This window comes from Pinus tabuliformis, chromosome 1_1 (genome assembly GCF_031772625.1).
Source record: "Pinus tabuliformis cultivar Carrire ecotype Pingquan chromosome 1_1, CPIR1, whole genome shotgun sequence".
Taxonomy (NCBI): domain Eukaryota; kingdom Viridiplantae; phylum Streptophyta; class Pinopsida; order Pinales; family Pinaceae; genus Pinus; species Pinus tabuliformis.
Window position 1 is genome coordinate 869,976,386 of NC_142297.1, and position 13,941 is coordinate 869,990,326.

A 13,941-nucleotide genomic window follows, 5' to 3' on the forward strand; every position below is an offset into this window, starting at 1 on the left:
CTCAAAATTTGAATTTAGGTGATTTTTGGTGAGTTTTGGGATACTCTGCCTTGTGCGCAGCGCAGTGTCTTTGTGCGCAGCGCCACCTCCAGAAGCACAAAAAAAACATAGCACCATCATCCAACCTGCTTTTATAATCCTGAAACTACTCCAAATTGAGCACTTGATAGCTTGTTGGACAGATCTTGAAGTCTGGTATAATATGGACTCCTCAAGCATGTAATTTGGACACTCCATTAGCAAAAATTGATTTTCCCAAGGTCACTCCAAAAACTCAAGGTTTCTCTGACAAGAGCGCAACGCCAACTTGTAGAACACATTTGGATGTCTTCCACTAATCCAAATCACAATATGAAGGTACCATTGGAAATATTAGGATGTCTGCTACACAATAGAGTCCTTAAGTACCGCCAAAACCTACTCCAAACCCCTGAAAAACTGTCTTGAAGTCAAGCTTTCCAGAAGTGCAGAAACTCTCCTGTAGCAAGTGTAGTTTGGGAATTTATTTCAAATCATAAAACATGTGCATAAACTGAATGAGGTTTTCGTTCCTCATACTATAGTGAACAAAAACCTCTTTCAATTTTGTAAAAATCTTCTCCATTTGGTCAAAAAAATAATTTTGAAGCAAACATGTTCCTATGAGAAATGATGAGGCAAGGTAGTGTACTGCAACATTGTCTTATTTGAAATAAAACATTACCTTTACCTTTATTTTGATTTTCCTAAGCTGCTAACTCCATTTACCCACTAAATCACGTGATGGACATGTTTTTGTTTTGGCATATGTTATCATGATGACACATGGAGTGAAACCCTAGACCGTGACCTAAAATGAAGAATTTAACCATTTCATGACCCAAGACACTTAAATGAAGATATGATACCTCAAAGAAGACAATGCCCATGATGAGTGATTAAGACCATGAGTAAGTGAAGGGAGCATCAATGACCTGGACATCAACAGCCAGTGACCAAATTTTTATTTGAAGCTTCACTGAAATGACAAAAAATTGACTTGATACCATAACAACACCTTGTAAGATCATATTTGATCACCGGTGACAGGCTGAACTAACTGACACTAACATATGCCATGACTATCCTTTCTGGTTTCTTCATAGTTAATGCAATGACCCTCAACAATTATATTTCCAAATTGGCAGAGGTGAAAATGAATAAAGATAATGTATAAAAAAAGACACTAGCTTTGTAATTGTTGAAATGCCTATTTTTACACAAAACATAAGAGCTTAGAACATCGAGAAATAAAATTAGACTAAAAATAAATGCGGAGGACAAATTCATGTCCATGAGCATGTATCTTTAAGAATTTAGAACAAAAACTTTAGCAACACGTGTTGTACCGATTTTAATATATTAATTCTAATTTAACTTATCACCCCGAATCCATCAACTTCTGATCTACCAAGCAAGGAGAGGGATCAAATCTCTTGATATGCAAATATGGAGTTAAATGGATCTTGGGTGGTTTAATTATTAATTTTAATTAATTATAATTATAATTATTAATTTTATGTTTATTTTTAATTTTATGTAATTTGACTAAGTGAAAATGTTTTATTAAATTACAATTATTTTAATTTGACTTGGTCAAAATATTCACCTCATATTACATCCCATTCAATATCTCTACCATAATGGGCTGGAGATCATATCTCGACCTAAACAAATTAGGATAAATAATATGATTTTTATTTTTATTTTTTATTATGTATTATATAATATTGTGTATTTTATCCTATGCCTGTAAATTTAAATTCAAAATTAAATTAATTAAATTTTAATTAAAAATAATAATAAATTTGTAATTTTTTAAAATTCTATTTTTTTTTTTTTGGTAAGCTTAGTAGGACCTTTCATTCATTCATTTTCAAAAGCAGGTTACATCCATGAAATACATTACGTGGCCTCAACTTTCCCATTATGAAACTAGGTCTGTTGGCCTTCGGAATGCATTATAAGCCATCCAAAATCTAAGGTTCTTAAGTATGTCATAATCAGCCTTATAGGCCTGAATGTCCATAGACCAATGCACCCTTAACATGCTAACATACGTACTACTAATCGACATATACATCATCAAAATTTAACAAAAAGGAAACTACTAGATACTAGTCATCAGAGGACTCCAACGGGGATAGGTCCTTAGCATCGGAACCTCGTAATTCTGATTAAGGAAGGCACAAAATGTGCTTCTCAATACAACTAAAATAGACATTTTGTTTCTGAATTTGAAATTGAACAAGTTGGAATCCTTTCTGAATTTCCTGAAGCCTAGGATCAACTTTAATGGAACCAATAGTGTTCATAATAACTCTAACTACTATGCTCTTCATCATCCAATAAAGATGGATTGTCTGCTTATACTGAGTGAACCTACCGCGACTGTGACCTGGGTCGGGACCGACAAACACCATTCCTCCATCTGTATCTCCTGCTCAACCCACTGATTGAGGTCAACCTCCCAACCAGCAATCATCTGCCTCACTTACTCAGGAGTGCCTGTGGTATACGCTTGAGCCACAACATTGATATGTTGAGCATCTGATTTTCATCCACTCTGCCTCGATGGCTATGAGGAGGAGGCTCCTCATCCACCGCATGACCCATTCTTTCGACTTCTCCCCCGACCCCCAGTGCCTGACGAACCTACTCCTGGAGATGGTCGAGCCATTTCTGTTAACCTCTGCTTTACTCCAATATACTCATCCACCCAAACCTCCGATCGAACGGAGACCCATGACTTGTAGGCTGAGTGGTCTCCCAAGTTAATAGAACCTGGTACATTTACATATGACAAGAGCAGGAAGCAAATAACATTAGACCCGAGCCATGTGAAAGCATAGCAGGTCGAGACGACCAACCACCATTGGCGTTTTCCTCCAATTACCAACACCTTGTGCTCAGACATCGCATGAAACAAAAATAAGCCAGAGAGGGTTTGTCTCCACCAGAGGGAAGAGCTACCCACCATCTCCTTGAGCCACTTCCCATATAAAAACACACCAACACAATGTAAAACGAAAAACAACGACATGCAAAGGATATTCAAAAGCCATTATAGCCAAATATAGAAACAATCATTCCAACTAGCATGTCATACTTCCTGAACAGACAAGTAGACCAAATTATCCCATACATTCCAATTCAAAGCACTAAGATACCATAAAAAATGGATATCAGCTTAGAAACAACAAATTCAAGATAAAATTTAGCCACACAAACATGCTCGCCAGACTAGCAGACATTGCCAGGTCGCATAGTCACTCAATTGCTGGAGGGGATGAGTATCTTACAAGCAACATTCACAATAATAGTTTTTACAGATGGGGAGGAATGAGAAGAAACGAGACATACCATATTAACAATTCCATGAAGCTGACGTTGATGTCCTCCCATAGACGAAGCCTCCTTGCCAAGCTTTCCACCAGAAGGAAACCAAAATGCCCCCGTGACTCTCGAAACCATGCTATACAACAACGCAATTGCATGAAATGGGATGCATGCATTCACCACCTAGAGGTTTAACACTCAACAGAAATTAAATCCCACCTTAAAATCTCCCATGCCACCTCCCATCGCATCAACCTGTTCACACATACCTTGTACTTGTCAGAGCCGCTCTTTTACATAATCACCCATCTTATCACCGTTAATGAGAGTCCCAAGTGGGATGATGAATGAGGATCTTGATTATTATCTTCAACATGGTCTTGGTTATGGTGACGATCCTGAGCCAAAATCGAGAGCAACGGTTCTAAATCTTCAGGATGATCATTCATCCAAGGGGCATCAGAAATTGTACCCATATGTAAGCATCCCCAATTAGCCAAGAAGTCGACAACCTTATTACCCTTTTTGAGGATTTGCGAGGGGATAATATACTAAAAAACTGGGAGGAGAGCACTTATATCTTGAACCAGATGGACCGTCCTCAAACTCTTGCTAAGATTCTCGTAATTGGTGCCCTAGTTTAGCTTTTTGAGTACCTCAATTACCAGATTTGAGTCTCCTTCCATCACCAGCTTTTTGAAACGTTCTTGTCCTGCGATGAGAAGTTTGTGCTTTACCACATTTAAATCAACCTCTTAATTACTTGCATAGCCATATTTAGTTGTATAGATATACAAAACTTGACCCTTGGAGTCTCGAAAGAGGCCGCCAAAAGTCACATCCCCGAGGTTACCCTTGGACGCCCCATCAAAATTGAGCTTGAGGAAGGCTGAAGGAGGGGCTGAAAATTTTGATGGAGAGGATCGAGGGGATACTAACAACTTCCAGGATGATGGAGCCAACAGCTCAAGTGCAATATTCATAGTTGTTAGAATTCGAGCTTCGTTAGGTGCGACCTACTAGTGATCTGGATTCCATTTCTTTGCTAGAATTATTTTTCTTATGTTTGGATGACCCTGACACATACTTCCAACTGTGAGAGGTGATGGTTTTTGAATACCATTTGATTCCTTTCCTTCCAAGACGACCATAGAAGGAAAGCAAGGCCAATTTTCCAAGCTCGATTCAGGACAGAGCTAAAAAAGAGCCCGTTTCTCCACATTTCTAGAGAGATTTTTATACTGGTACTATCTTGGTCCAGATGTTCAAACAAATGAGCCATGATGCACCATAGTTGGTCCGCAAAGGGGCATAGGTTTAAAAGGTTTCCATATCCTCAATATTGGATTCGCACATCATACATAATGAGGGACCCTGTACCCTTTTTTTTAGAGTTGATCCCAAGTGAGAATCCACCATCGAGACACCAGCCAGAGGAAGTAGGCAACTTCCAACCATAATTGTCCCATCCAAATTTTCCTCCATATGGGATTGCCATGATCTTGAGGCTCTTCAGTGGCTAACTTGTAGGCTTCTTTAATGGTGAACATTCCTTTGGTTTTGTAACCCCACCGAAGAATATCAGGGCCTTCAAGGATGGCCAACTTTCTGGATTGGAGTTCTTTGTCCAACAAATTCCATTAATCGAAATTCATGGGGTTAAGCTAGTCCTGTTTTTCCTTTTATTGTCTCCAGGATGTGTTCAAAGAGGGTTTCCAGTACTACTCCATTGTTATTTAGTTTTGATGATTTGTATAGAGAAAGAGATCCACTAGATGTTGCTGACTTAAGAGTTTGGCTCTATGTTTCTAGGAGTCTTTCCAAAAGAGAGATCGTCTTCCATCCCAAATTTCCCAAAATGTATGGGAGCGTATAATATCTCTATTAGTCGAGGCTAACTTCCAGATCGAGGACCCTTTCGGGGTATGTTCGATTCTTAATAGTTCTTCAGTTGAGGCAGGCATTTGATATTTTCGAGTCCATATGGTTTTCCATAGATCTTGCCCAACTTGTATCCATCTCCACCAAATTTTCACCCCCATAACTTGATTCAGAATGCAAGGCTCTTAGAGCCCAAGACCCCTTGCAAGTTTAGGTTTGGTGATGCTTTCCCAGGAGACAAGAGCCCATTTTTCACCTCTTGTGCCTCTCACCACATTTTTTTTTAAATATATCCACCATACTAACACATGAGGATTTTGGAGCAGCCAGACCAGACAACTGATAAGTCAACATGGATTAGAGCACAACCTTGATATGAACCACATGACCAACAATATTTAGGGCCCAAAATGACCAAGACTGAAGTCGTGTTTGGATGTAGTCCAAAAGGTCTTTCCAACATGAAGTTTTGAAAGAGTTCAACACTAGGGGGATACCTAAGTATTTGGAGGGTAAGGATCCTATACGAAACCCTAAAATCTGGGCAAGAAAACACTGGGTAGGAGCCGAGGTATTGAAGAAGAAAATATTAGATTTGTCATTGTTGATCAAGGTACCATATGCTTTCATGAAATAAAAAAAAAATATCTTTGATAACTCTGGCTTCTCAAAGAGATACCGGGCAAAAAAACATAATATCATCAAGAAATTGTTGATGAGTAAGAGGGAGGTCGTTACCCCATAGACGAATGCCGCAAAGAGAACTTGAATGGACAACAGATTTAATATAACGACCCAAACCTTCCACAACAAGGATGAAGAGGAAGGGAGAGAGAAGGTCACCTTGCCTCAGGCCTTTAGAGGGGTTGAGGTTTGCGATGGGGAGCCATTGATGAGGATCGAAAACAAAGGGGACAAGATGAGGGAGGAAACCCAGACTATCCACTAAGACTCAAAACCAAAATATTTCAGAATGCTTAAAAGAAAGGGCCAACTAACATGGTCATAAGCTTTGGAGAGTTCTAGTTCGATAAGCATGCCTTTAACTTTGAGATGTTTAAGAGAGTAAACCACTTCCTGATATGTGATGATACCATCGAAGATCTGGCGACCCTGAACAAATCCAGTTTGTTTCAGGGAAATCAGAGTTGACAAAAGAGGTTTCAATATCTTGATCATGATCGTGGCAATAATTTTAAGGATGAAATTACATAAAGCAATCGACCTAAAACCCTGGGGATCCTCAGACTCAACGTATTTAGGGATTAAAGCAATAAAGTGTTGGAAATAATACTGAGAGGGGGGGTGAATCAATATTATCAAGTCAATTATTTTCTTTTTCACACCCATATCATATACGCTACTTCAGTTAGAGAAAACCGCGTATATACGCAACTACAGATAAGGAAACAAGCATATACCATGCAGACTTATAATTTAATTTATCTTATAGATGTTGATCATTAATCTGTCAGTCAAAATCAAATAAACAGTAACCAGAAACAGTGAAATAGGGCAGAAGACAATCACACACAAGAACACAAGATATAAGGTGGAAACACAATGTGGGTGAAAACCACCTGCTGCAATTCGTCTCTATCTTATTTTAATTAGAAACTTCTTTTTACAATGTTTCTGTACTGGTGCAGTCCTTTACCAGTATGCAGGCTGCTACCTGCAGAGAGCTACAACCCTCTCTCGTTCTCCAGCTTCTCCTGGAAGGGAGCTACAACCCCCTTAGCTCTTGTACTAGCTGGGATACTAGTACGCAGGCTACTACCTGCAGAAGGCTACAACCTTCTCTTTGCTTCCAGGGACCTCGTTTCATAAATTTTTAGATTGGATCCATGAACATCAATCAATCATCAAGAATTTTTGCATCAGTCAATCTCCTTTTCACCAATTAACACTGAATCAAATAGACACTTCTCTAACAACTGTACCCTGAACACAGTAACAGTAACCACACACCAAATTCTGAACCCAGAACACTACAGCAATAAACAGAAGCAGCTAGAACAAAATTCAAGAGACGTACGCTACTTCAATAACCAGAAACCTGCATGCATACGCTTTTGTGTTTGGACCAACCTGTGTATACGTTGTTTTTACTCACAGAACCAGCGTGTATACGCGCCTTCGCTTCACTGAACCTGCGTACAGATCTATAAAGGATAATTCACTCTTTCAAACATTCAAACATTAGTTAACCCAGATTACCAGATTTATAGATCAAGCATGCGCCACATATAACAGATCAAAATCATACAAAGATACTATTATTCAAGCCTTAAGATTTTGACCCATCAATAGAACTTATCCTTCTCCTTGCGCTCAGGTTCTTCCTTCATTCAAGTCCAGATCTGCACCATAACCCAATCACCAGTATTCCAGATCTAGCACTTTATCAGATATTCAATAATTCAGATGATCCTTTGCCAAATGATCTCCTTCCTCTTTTATAGTCTTAGCCCTTTCACAATACCATGGTCCAAAACCATAACAAATCAATACCATGGACCCAATACTTGGGATCAACACTTCTGACGAGATACCATGGCCCACAACCATAGGTTCAAATACCAAGGACTAAATACCACGGACCAAAAATAAGTTCTCCCACATGTACACGCTTTTCCTTGCATGAAAGTGCGTGTATATGTATACGCGACTTTTGAACAACTAACCTGCGTGTATACGCGTCTTCGTCATGGTGAACCTGCATATATATATATATATATTTCCTTCATTCTGAGAGCCTGAACTGAGATCTGTCACTAGAGAGAGTTGCCATCAAGGACAACACATGTGCCATAGCGCCAAACCTGTGCCATAATGCCAACAATCTCCCCCTTTGGACTTGATGGAAACCCTAAGATCCTCAATGTCATTCTCCCCCTTTATCATCAAGGGCAAAGGGTTGTGCTCCCCCTGAGTACATGCTGAAATCTCTGCTCTGCTGTGCTGACCATGCTCCCCCTGACTGTAGGAAAGATCTGCAAAAATATGTTCTTCAAGAAGAACCATGACTTATACATCATAAAAGACCTTCCTATCACCAAAAGACTCTATACATACATCCATCACCCAACCAAGTGGGGATACATCAGAAATTTACATATGACAACCAAGTTCATTACATCAATCATCCCAGGCATAGTGGGGAAACCCAAAATAGGTCGTTACATGACCTGGATAATAATAAAAGATATACATGACATAGAGACGAAATATCTAGAGTAAGACTTTGCAAGACACCAGTAACTAATATCAGCAGCATCTGTCAATCACTATTCTAATCAACAACCATGATCTCCTTCTGTTCTTCATTTGTTCCACCTGAAATCAACAATAGCTATGTACTTGAACCAAAAGCTCCTAAGATAATGCCAACAATGCATTATTAGAAGTCTATCTGCTCCCCCTGAACCTGTGCCAGATGGTCTCTGTCAGACCCATATCAGACTGTCTTCAACCAGAGTCTGACCCTACTAATTTCCTTCAAACTACCATATACACGATTGTCTCTGCATAAACCAGCATATATATGCAGATCCTCCTCAGGAAACTCGCGTACACCCACTTTTCTTTGAAACAGAAAAGTTTCAACAGCAAGATGAGGCATCAACTACTCCCAGCTTCTGTCTGAGGTATTCAAAGGTTTCCCTGGGCAGTGGTTTGGTGAGAATATCAGCAAATTGTTCCTTAGAGGGAACATACTCCAATTTGACCTTTTGTTCCAACACTTGTTCCCGGAGAAAATGATACTTGATCGGTATGTGCTTAGTCTTTGAATGCATGACAAGATTCTTTGAGATACTGATAGCACTTGTATTATCACATAAGATGGAGATAGGTGGAGTACAAGTGATTTGAAAATCCTGCAAAGTTTGCATCATCCAAAGGAGTTGTGTGCAACAAGATGCAACAACCACATATTCTGCTTCAGCTGTAGATAAAGCAATCGAACTCTGTTTCTTGCTGAACCAAGATACTAATCTGGAACCCATAAAGAATGCACCACCACTTGTGCTTTTTCTGTCATCCACGCTTCCAACCCAATCTGCATCTGTATAAGCATGAAGAGTGAGATCTGTATCTCTCGGATACCACAGGCCATAGTTTTGAGTTCCTTGAAGATACTTGAAAATTCTCTTTACTGCCTGAAGATGAGTTTCCTTAGGATTTGCCTGAAATCTTCCAACCATTCCCACTACATGCATGATGTCTGGTCGGGTACCTGTTAAATAGAGCAGACTTCCAATCATGGATCTATAAGTTGGTTGATGCACTGCTGCTGATTCATCATTTGCACTGAGGCTGCATCCTATAATCATAGGGGTACATACTCGTTTCGAATCTTCCATGCCATACTTCTTCAAAATCTGCTTGAGGTACTTGGTTTGAGATAAAAAGATGATGCCTTCATTTTGTTGGATTTGTAATCCAAGAAAATATGTTAGTTCTCCAAGCAAGGACATTTCGAATTCTTTCTGCATCACCAAGGCAAAGTTTTGACTCATAGCTTCTTCATTGCTGCCAAAGATGATTTCATCAACATACACAACAAGTATTAGCAATTTGTTATTTTCAATTTTTATATAAAGATTGCTATCTGTTGATCCTTTTGAGAAACCTTGTTGATGAAGATATTTGTCCAAACGATAATACCAAGCCCTTGGAGCTTTTTTAAGACCATAGAGAGCCTTCTTAAGTCTGCATACAAGTTTTGGATCATTTCCAAGGATGAATCCATCTGGTTGCTCAATATACACTTCTTCTTCTAAGGCTCCATTCAGAAAAGCTGATTTCACGTCCATTTGAAATACTTTGAACTTCTGAAAGCTTGAGAGAGCAAGGAACATTCAGATGGCCTCAAGTCTAGCAATGGGAGCAAAAGTTTCTTCAAAGTCTATTCCTTCTTGTTGAGCATACCCTTTACAAACAAGTCTGGCCTTGTTTCTAATAACTTTCCCATTTTCATTCAACTTGTTTTTGAATATCCATTTTTTCCCTATGACATTCTTATCCTTTGGTCTAGGAACCAACTCCCAAGTGTTATTATTTTCAATCTGCTCAAGTTCTTCAACCATTGCCTTGACCGAACATTCATCTTTGCATGCCTCTTTTACATTTTGTGGTTCAATGGAGGAGAGTGATTCCAAATAGCTTGAAGCTTTTGCAATTGTTCTTCTTTTTTGTATACCTGCCTCTTTCTGCCCCAGAATTTGAGATTCTAGATGATTCTTTTGAATGCATCTGGATGGAGTCTTATCTTCTATCCTTATCTATTCTTCTAGTGCCTCTTGAGCTTCTTCTTCATCATGATTCTGATTTGATGTTGAAGGATAGTCCTCACCATCTTCAAAATTTTCAGAACTTACTTGCCTAGGAATGTTTCCTCCTTCATCAACCACTACATCAATGTTGTCAACAATTCTTCCAAGTCTTTTATTGTAACACTTGTATGCTTTGTTGTGGGGAGAGTAACCAAGGAGAATGCCTTCATCTGCTCTAGGTTCAAACTTGCCAAGATTTTCATCAGTATTTTTGATATAGCATTTGATTCCAAAAATTTTGAAGTATTTTACTGAAGGAGTCTCACCATACCAGAGTTCATGAGGAGTTTGAGTGCTGTTTACCCGGACGTTTGTCTTGTTGAGAATAACAACTGCAGCAAATGCAGCTTCACCCCAGAAAGTTGCGGGAGTTCCAGACTCATCCATCATAGCACGAGCCATTTGTTGAACCGTTTTGTTCATCCTTTCCACTACTCCATTTTGCTGAGGAGTCCTTGCAGTAGAGAATTCGCTTCTTATTCCATGTTCTTCACAAAAATCGAAAAATTCATTTGAGGCAAACTCCCCACCTCTATCAGACCTGAGGCATTTGATTTTGTGATCTGATTCGTTTTCAACCAAGGCTTTGAAAGATTTGAATTTTTCGAAGGCGTCGTCTTTATGATTCATAAGTCCTATCAAACACATCCTGGAAAAATCATCAATAAATAATATAAAGTATTCTTCTCCCCGAGGTGACCTTTTCCTAGATGGACCACATACATCAGTATGGACAAGTTCAAGTGGCCTGCTAGCTGATCCTTCCTTCTCAAGGAAGTTAGTTCTGGTTTTCTTACCAAACTGACATGATTTGCATATTGTATTATCTGGAATTCTGATGTCTGGAAGACCATGAACTGCCTGGTATTTGCATGCTTTCCTTATTTGAGAGAAGCTTAGATGCCCCAATCTCCAGTGCCATAGCCAATGTTGATCATCCTTGCTTAGATAGCATTGATGTTGTCCTTCTTTGAATATGTATAAATTATTTGGAGCTCTTATGCCTTTGATCACTGTTTTTCCTGTATCAAGATCACGAACACTACATCCATTTGATTGAAATATTACCTCAGTTCCTTGATCGCACATCCGACTAACACTCAATAGATTATGCTTTAAGCCATCAACATACATAACATTTCTAGCTTTGACCTTTTCTTTCAACTAAACAGAACCTTTAACTTTTATGAGTGCAGGGGTGTCATTTCCAAATGAGACCTTCTTCTCCTTCTCTAAGGCACTATATGACTGAAGTTTTTCTTTATCACCCGTCATATGTTTCGAAAATCCACTGTTGATGTACCATTGATTTTCCTGCCCTTCCGCATATAAGGCTATACCACATATTTCTGGTTGTGGTTCTTTCATTCTCCATATTTTGGCACTTGAGGCTTGCTCCTTCTGAGTTGTCTGCCGAAACATGCTCCTGCATTCAGAATCTTCATGAACGAAATTGTTACAAATAGAACACTCTATTTCATTTTCAAGAGCAGAAAAGTTATTGTAGGTTCTTTTCATGATCCTAGTCATACTCCTCTGTTTTTGAGCTACTCTAGTCATGATAGTTTTGTAGGCAACACACTGAGCTGTTTTGTGACCAAATTTATGACAAGAGAAACATTGGCCATTGAAGAAATTCCTATGATTATCAACTCTACCAACCAAATGATTGTAGTTTCTATTGACATCCATTCTTGAGGCAAATTGAGAAGGTTTTACCTGCGGCTGGTTGTAACTTCTGTTCATCCTTAAAGTAGATTGCCCTCGATTTACCTGGTAGTCTTTGTTCATTCTTGAGGTAAACTGTCCCTGATTTACCTGGTGAGCAACATTGTGCCTTTGTTGTTGATTGTCACTCGTTTCACTTCTCCTTGCTGCATCAAGATAACTTTTGGAAGTGGATGGCTTCAGCGCTTGAGATGATTCTTCATTATATCCCAGACCTGTCTTGATTAGTGGAGAACGCTGCACTTTGATAATCTCATCCAGAGTGTTAGATCCTTTAGTAAATATAAGATTAAGAGCTTTTGTTTTCTCAATCTCTTTTATGAGTCCCACAATTTCACATTCTAACTTTTCATGATGTTTTTCCTTTTCAGCAAGTTGAAATTGCAGAGTATCTATGATCATATTCTTTTCTTCTAAGCAAATTTTGAGTTTAGAAATCTCTTCATAAAGACCTTCTTCATCTATAGCATCCAAGAAATCATCATCTTCAAAAGCCATTAAAAGTCTATAATTGTTACCTTGTTCATCTTCATCACTATTTGAAAGTCCATCACTGTCTTCATGAGTGTAATAGCTATTCTTATTTACATTCTGTTTCTTGTTCCATCTAACAGGTTCCTTACCTTTGTCAAGCTTATCTTTATGAGGACACTTGGCAGCATAGTGACCCACTGTTCCACAAGAAAAGCATTTGAAATGTAACTTACCTCTGAATCTTCCAGCACCCCGTTGAAGGTTCTTAACAAAATTTGATTCTTCCTCTTCTTCTGACATATGTCTTGACTCATATTAATCTCCTTTGCCTGAAGCCTTGAATGCAGCTTCTCTCCTGTCTGATGGTCCTCCTTTCCTCATTTCGTAAGCAGTTAGAATTTCGTGCAGCTGTGACATGGTAAGGTTTTGTAGATTTTGTTTTTCTTCTATTGCAGAAACTTTTGATTCAAACTTAGAGGACAAAGATCTTAGAACCTTTTCAACCACAACAACATCTTTTATTTCTTCACCCAAGTTTTTCATACAATTGACAATCTCATCTATACGTAGGAAATAGTTAGCCACACTTTCATCATTGTACATTCTGAGATTTTCATACTGAATTATGAGGGTTTGAAGTTTTGCTCGTTTTACTTGTTCATCTCCTTCATAGCTCAGAACGATCTTATCCCATATTTCTTTTGTGGATTTTTACTGCATAACCTTGACGAATTCTGATTGAGATAGACATCCTAATAGAGTATTGACAGCCTTTGCATTTGTTTCATATTGCTTCTTACCAGCCGGATCTGTAGGAGTTGCTGAAGGAAAAGAGTACCCTGTATCTATGATATCCCAGACTTTTGTACCAAGAGATTGAAGATAGGCTGTGACTCTTACCTTCCAATAGACGAAGTTGGTCCCATCAAAAATTGGTGGCCTGATTGATGCTTCTCTCTCGTAGTTGCTCATGATGATAGATCTTACTTCAAGCTATCAAGCTTCTTCTGAAAGGACCTGCTCTGATACCAATTGTTGGAAATAATACTGAGAGGGGGGGTGAATCAGTATTATCAAGTCAATTATTTTCTTTTTCACACCCAGATCATATACGCTACTTCAGTTAGAGAAAACCGCGTATATACGCAACTAAAGATAAGGA